The sequence below is a fragment of the Coffea arabica genome, chromosome 2c (genome assembly GCF_036785885.1).
Source record: "Coffea arabica cultivar ET-39 chromosome 2c, Coffea Arabica ET-39 HiFi, whole genome shotgun sequence".
Lineage (NCBI taxonomy): Eukaryota > Viridiplantae > Streptophyta > Magnoliopsida > Gentianales > Rubiaceae > Coffea > Coffea arabica.
Window position 1 is genome coordinate 42,832,776 of NC_092312.1, and position 7,487 is coordinate 42,840,262.

Genomic DNA, 7,487 nt, shown 5'->3' on the forward strand with positions numbered 1-7,487 from the left:
ACTCAATTTTTTTTTTCTTTTGTTCAAGAACTTAAAAAATCATCAAAATATAGCGAAAGAACTTCAAGAAACCCGAAACTAAAATTCAAAAACTTCAAGATTTTCAAGAAAGTAATCTAGGTGGTTCAAGAAATTCAAGAATTGGTCCAAGAACTTCAAGAGCTAAAATATACTTCAAGAATAACAAAAAAAAAGTCCGCCACCAACATTCAATGAACAAGGTGAAACAGAAAATATATTTTTTGACTTGCAAAAACAAGGAAACCCTAGAAATATTCTAAGACCGAATTGACAAAAATAAGAATTGACACAATAACACTTAAGAAAGAAAAGGATATAACCTGAATATGTCAACTAGTTTTGGATACCAACTGATATGAACCCAACCGTGAAGGAAGTCTCGTATTCCACAAGTTCCAAAATCTAAGATGATTTCCCAAGTTTGAAAGGTGTGGAATCCTTAAAACCTTTAAACCCCTTAATTGTGACCCAATAATTGACCCTTATTCACAATAAGTGATGAAAAGACATTCAGGATGTTGTTCGAAAGGCACCACAAACAAGTGTGTTTCTTGTTTGATAAGTCTAAGTTTGACTACCAAGAAATTGTTCTAAAGTATTCGAAGGTTGTTTTGAGAAGCCAAGAGAATTCTCTCAAGAGTTGCTGGAAAATTTCTTTATTGAATCAATAATGAAAACGTTCCAAAGTTATGTCTTATTTATAGCCTTACAAGCGCAAAACCTAATCCAAGATGGAAACAATGCAAGTTTCCCTATTTGACTTGACTTCTAAACTAGACACATCCTCCTAAACCCTAACAAGAGACAATTATCATGCTACATATGATAGATATGCCTTAGTAGGCTTACTAGAACTATTTGGATGCGGGGAAATAGAAAGCAACTTAAAAACTATGAAAATCGCTTAAAATCTGAAAAATTGACTCGACAAAGAACAGCCCGGGACATGGGACTGGACATCACGCCGGACATTGCCAGAAGATCAAGCAAAAATGTTCAAATAAACATGCACAGATGTAAAACTCGCGGATCCAGGTCGCGGATCCGCTTCTTTCTTCATTTCTGTGCATTTGCTTTGATGACAAGCTACACTAACTTCTTCCTAGCTTCAAAAAAGCATGATCCTTGGTCAGTGTCATCAATAACTTGAAGTAGATTAACACTTAAGCATTGATTTCCAAGTCCTTCAATTACTTGACAAGCTCCCACTTGATCTTGTATTGCACAAACAAACACTTGCAATGCGTCTTTCATTTTCTTCGTACGAGCTCTTGTAATCAATCTTGTTAGAACTCTAATCGCATTCGCTCTTGAGTCATCTAACATCTGCATTGCTTGACTGACCGCATCACTTAGATTTCATTAAGGGCAACGAAGCTCAACCTTACTTACTTTACATGATATATGCACATATACGATAGCGATTGAATATTAATATAAAGTTGTGCATATTTTTATTCAAATCACTATGTAATTCATTTTTTCCTTTGAACCTAAGTCTTAGGATCTCCAATCATTAGATTGGGTGTCCTTACATGTGATTTATGTATTTATGGACTTTAATCCCATCCCTATCAAGGTATTTCAAACATTTTCTCTAGCTAGAGGTTTTGTCAAGGGATCAGCTATATTATCACTTGACCTTGTATAATTCACATTGATGGTACCATTTTCAATACCTGCTTGAACAAAAGTGTTCCTCCTTCTTTATTGTTCTTGATTTTCCATTGTAGTATTGATTATTTACCTTGTCAATTGCTGCAGTGCTATCACAATGTATTAATATTGGCAGCACTAGTTTTTCCTATAAAGAAATTGCATGTATAAGATCTTGTATCTAACTTGGTTCTTCACTAGCAAAAGCTAAAGCAATTAACTCAGCTTCCATTGTGTATTTTGCTATAATTTGTTGCTTCTTTGATTTCCAAGATATTGCACCACCAGCTAAAGTAAAAATATACCCAGTACTAGATAATGAATCTCCAGACAATGTATTCCAATTTGCATTACAAAATCCTTCAATGACTGCAGGGTAATTTGCATAGAATAAGCCATAAGATTTAGTTTTAGTTAAATATTTCATAAGACACTCAAGTGCATGCCAATGAGTAATATTTGGCTTGCTAGTAACTCTACTAAGTACTCCTACAACATGTGCAATATTTGGTTTGTGCAATTAGTTGCATAACATAAACTTCCAATTATACTAGCATATATTTTTTGGTTGTACACATCATTTTCATTTTCAGTTCGAAATGAGTGAACACTAGGATCAAATGGTGTACTTACATATTTAGTATCACCATAATTATATTTCTTTAGTAATTTTTCAATATAATGTGCTTGATCTAGGATTGTCAATAGGGTTGGGCCAAATCTAGCTCGACTCGTTCGGTCCAAAAAAAGCTCACTGAACCTAAGATTTAATTGGACTGGATAGAACTTGGACCTAAACATTATGCCCGAATTAAATGTGAACCTGTGAGGCCCGACATTTTGCTTGTCTTTATAGCTCTTATTTGAACTTACTTGCCTTAAATTCTTGGTTGTTTTATTAGTTGAATCATGATTTTAACCTATTTTCTTATTTTACTTGGTGCATTTTTCATGTGATACATGTTAAATCTCATAGTGCATAATACTAGTGTGAAGTGTGTATCATAAATTTGGAGGATTAGAAGGAGTTTTGTGTAAAAAAAAATTATGTGACAAGAGTTGTTACAAGCTAATTGGAGCATTTGGATGTTAGGAAGCTAAATGGATAGATATTACTCCTTTTCTCGCCAAATGTCCATCATCCATGGAAAGTTGACTAAGACCAAGTCCTTATATGACCAACCAAGTTTTATATCATCCAAATCATCTTCTTTTTTTGCTTGTCTTGGCCAAAAACGTGAGAAGAGAAAGGGAGAGAAAAGCTCCAAGTTCAAGCCTTGATTCTTGTCCAATTAGTGAGGGAAAACAAGAGAAAACTCAAATTTACTCCGACAAATCTTGCATCAAGTTTGGAAGTGAGCTTGTGGTGAAGTTATTTGAGGAAGAAACCTCTTGTCTTGCATCTTATATTGGGATTTTGAGGTATTATACTAAGAAACCCTCTTTTTCTTCTTACTTTGCAATTTAATCCACATATGACTTGATATTGGAGGATTTCATGGAAGATCTATGGTGGATTTGAAATTTTTATGGAAGTTTTGGTACTAGAAGCTTGATAGTCTCTTGTATGTTTGAATCTTGAAAATTTTGGCCAAGAATTTGTGGATTGTTGTTTCTTGATATTCAAGGGTTAATGATTGACGAAACCCTTGAGGATTTGAATTATATTTCTAGTGATTTGTTGGTGAAAATGGAAGAAATCTCTATGTCCATCAAGTGTTTGATCTTTTGTTAAGGGTTGTTTATATGCAAATTTTCATGGTTTTTCTTGCTAACAATCTTGGCTATATATTGTTTGATATGTTCATGGATTTGTTATGGGAAAATTGGGAACATTTGATGGAGAAATGTTTGGAAAATTCTTGTAGAAAAATTCTGCCTTTGCTGTCCAAAATAGGGGAAGATATTCCAGCCTTGATTTCCACTTTTTCTTAATAATTGTGGGCAAGTTCTTGTTCAAGAAACTAGTTAACACATCACTCTTTACTTGTATGTTGAATTTGAACCAAAACTATGAATTTCTTGTTTTCTTGTTGGAAAGTTGCAAAATGGACTGAAACTCAGAGAGCATTTTCAGTCAAGTTGTCAGATTTTTTGGAGTTAATTGACAATGAATTAGAGTCTAAATTTTATACCGTTGGAAATCTCTTTGAGTCTATTTTCAAATGCAACCAACGGCATTCGATTTCGATTTTTCTACATTGAGTTATAACCATTTTTTCGAGACTGCTCAAATACCCTGATATGAGTGACAACTTTCTTGTGCCTCTGTGATTGCTATTTTTTACCACGAAAATGCATGAAATGTGTGACAGCCTCATCTCCCCCTAGGGCGTACCCAAGGATTTGGCGGACCGTGCCCAACTCTCGCCAGAACTCAGCCACAATTCACGAAAATTTACAAATAGAACCTCAAAATAAAATGATATCAATTACAACCATCATTATAGATACATACATGGATCTCCAATGTCCACCCAGTCTATAATACAGCTAGAGAGTTGGACTTGCAAAAAAAATCAAACCAAACAAGTTGGCTAGACACCTATGCAGTGCTCACATGAGCAACTAACAAACTTAGAAGAAAATGAGGCCTTCCTCAATCAACCTCTCATGTTCTCATCCCTGTAAGGAAAACAAATGGCGTGGAATGAACTAAAAGCCCAGTGAGATTCCAAGTCACTAAGCAGGTAAAATACGAGACAAGATAGTATATCCAGACATCGAGAAACAAGTCAACTTCAATGAGACTATAATTCAGTATATAATTACGCAAGTAACCAGATAAAACATGGCAAAGGTTACATTAAGGAACACATTCATGGCAAAGGATATAGGTTGCTCTCAAGAGCAAGTTCCACAGTAGCTTAATCAAGGTCTGTTGACTCTCCGTTAACCACGAAAGTATACCGTCCGTAGATCTCCATTTTACACCAATTTTTGTCCACCAAACATACCCTTTACCGGGCCCAAACGCCAAAGAAGTACCCAAGGTTCGTCGTTCTCCCCGACCCAGCCCTTGCTGGCTCGATTCAACCAACTAACTTTAGGTTGGACTTATAGTCCTATATATTCGGTAATTCAGGATATGACTTATAGCTCCAAGTATTCAGATAATCAAGATTAGAGTCGTTGGTTGTTATCCAACGCTCACACAGTAAAGCTTGGAGACGTTAGTTGTCACTTAATGCTCCGTATTCAGAAATAAACAGTGGTGGTAATATTCGAGTATATCAATTAGTCGAGGAGATAACACTCCACTCGACAAAATAGGATAGAGGTACTGAGACAGGATGGGAGGCACCTCCCACTCGAATGGAGTGTGGTACATGCTACCGCTCAGCACTAGTGTCGATGAGATAAATTTCAAATCGACTTAATTAGGATAAAAGTACTGAGACGGGATAAGAGGCACCTCCCACTCGGATTGAGTATGGTACATGCTACCGCTCAGCACTTACAAGTCAAGCACTAGCACAAACACAAGTACTGGTCAATCAAGTGCAAGCGAGTACAAGATCATTCAAGAAGGGGAGGCCGAGTGCGATAAGGATTGTAGAAATCAGAAATTTTCTCAGCAAATCCGACCACAAATCCGTCGGACAATCCGACCAGAAATTCGACCAAAAAGTGGTAGGATTCTGGCCACTTTTCAGTTGTAACAAAACGACAACACATGTTTTAACAAAATCTCACAAATTTAATCGAGTTAGGTCAAGTGCGATAAAGTACACACTTGCCTATGAGACAAGAAATCAAGTACCTAGCATTGTTTAACAACAATGAGCATGTAACACGTAAGTCGGTGGGATAACCACTCTAGTGACCAATAAGTCAAGTGCAAGCAAAACATTTCATTTCATATCAATATCACGAAATGAACTACAAATGATCGAGTATGATAAAGTACAAGCTCGTCCCAAATGTTATCAATTCAAGAGCAATTACTTTAACCAAGTAAGCATGTTATTCAAGCAAGGAAACATTCCATGTAAATATTTTCATGTACTTGGAATACTCACCAATCAATTGCCACCCTTCACTTTAATCTTGGTTCGTCCTCTTGAACTCTCTCGAGTCCTGTGGTCATATATTATATAAAAAGGCTAGCAATACAAAGCCAAAATACATGAAGAAATTAAAGTTTCTCAGAATTCATTTCATTTCACTTAAACCTCAATTCCACTCATAAACCATACCCAAAATGATTTACCAACTCCAACCTTAAAGGGGGAAATGAAAGTAAAAATGGTTCTAAGAGAACAGAATTTTCTAGTTTTTGCGCAATATTATTTGAAAAATCATATCTCAAGTTTCTTAAGTCCAAAATTTATAAAATTTATACCATCAGAAAATGGATTCAAAGGGTTACAATTTCCTAGAAGACACATTTGTAAGATTTAGTCCACAAGTTAGTCAAATTCCAGCCTCAAGTTGCTGCTTCATCCAGTCAAAAGACAGAACAGGTATGGCAAATCAGTCAACTTTGAAAAATCACAGATATTCATAGAAATTGAGAAAAGTGTGAAATTTGCACGGTAGAAGGTATTTTGAATCTAGTTTCAAACACAACAACCGGAACTCAATTTTGAATTTTCTACACCAAGATATAACAGATTTCCTAAGACTGCCCAAGGTTTCTTGCGGACAAATTTTCAGCAGCACTTCCTTTGTGTTTACCAATTTTTTTTCCAGCCAATTCAAGGATTCATTCTTACCATAAAACAGCCTCAACTCAAGCATATACATACCATGCCAACAACTCACTAAATCAAGCATATATATAGCATATAACTATCACCTCCGCTTCCTAAATCCTAGGGCAACGAGTGAAAGTCGTTAACATTCTAGGTTCATTTCCAACCCAAATGTGAGTTCATTAGGTGACCAAGTGAGTGGTTAAATTTACTCAATTTACCATCAAAGTTAGGCCCAAAATGTAGTAAAAGGTCATAAGAAAAATAGTTTAACAAGTGCAAGAAAGTTGAGCAAAAGGAAAATCTCATTTAAGTTCAAACTAGTCTTCGCGGGTAAAACAGTCGCGCTCGCGCAGTTTCGGGAAAACGACCATATCTCATTGTAGGAATGTCAAAATCATATGCTGTTAGTGGCATTGGAAACTAGACTCGAAAGAATTTCCAACGGTATAAAATTCAAACTTTAGATCGTCTCTTATTAGTACCAGGGATTCAGGGAAGTCAGCTAATTTTTCAGTTCTGATCAGCTCAATACTATGATAAAGTTGCCCTACTTCTTCTTCCTAACTTCACTTGTTTTGGTTCAGATTTATCCAATTGAACCTCCTAGAGTTCATATACAGGGGATCAAGTTATCTAGCACCATTGAAGCTTAAAATGCAATGCACAACATGATTAAAAGAACTAAAACAGTCTAGCCAACAAAGAAAACTAAAACAATCCACTAACTTGCCCTAAAACAACCACTTTACTTGCTTCATTTCCATATCAATTCACACCAAACCTTAAACCAATGTTTAGCCAAGTTTCTTAGGCTTAATTAAGGTTCAAATGAACCAAAAAAATCAAGGAGAAACCTCCCCTCCAAAACTGGTCAGCCAAGAGAAAGCAAAACAGTCCACTAGTTCACTTGTATCACCAACTTCCATTCTTTCATTATAGTTAACTTAAGCATCATTCCAAGAGTTGTCCTTAGCTCAAAAGGGGTCCAAAACATGTTAATACATCAAGTAAAACCACAATGCTTGGACAAAATATCAAACACATGGTATGCAAAACAACTAACCCTACTTCCACTTGTTTAGTTCAAGAAGTTTCACCACAAATATCATC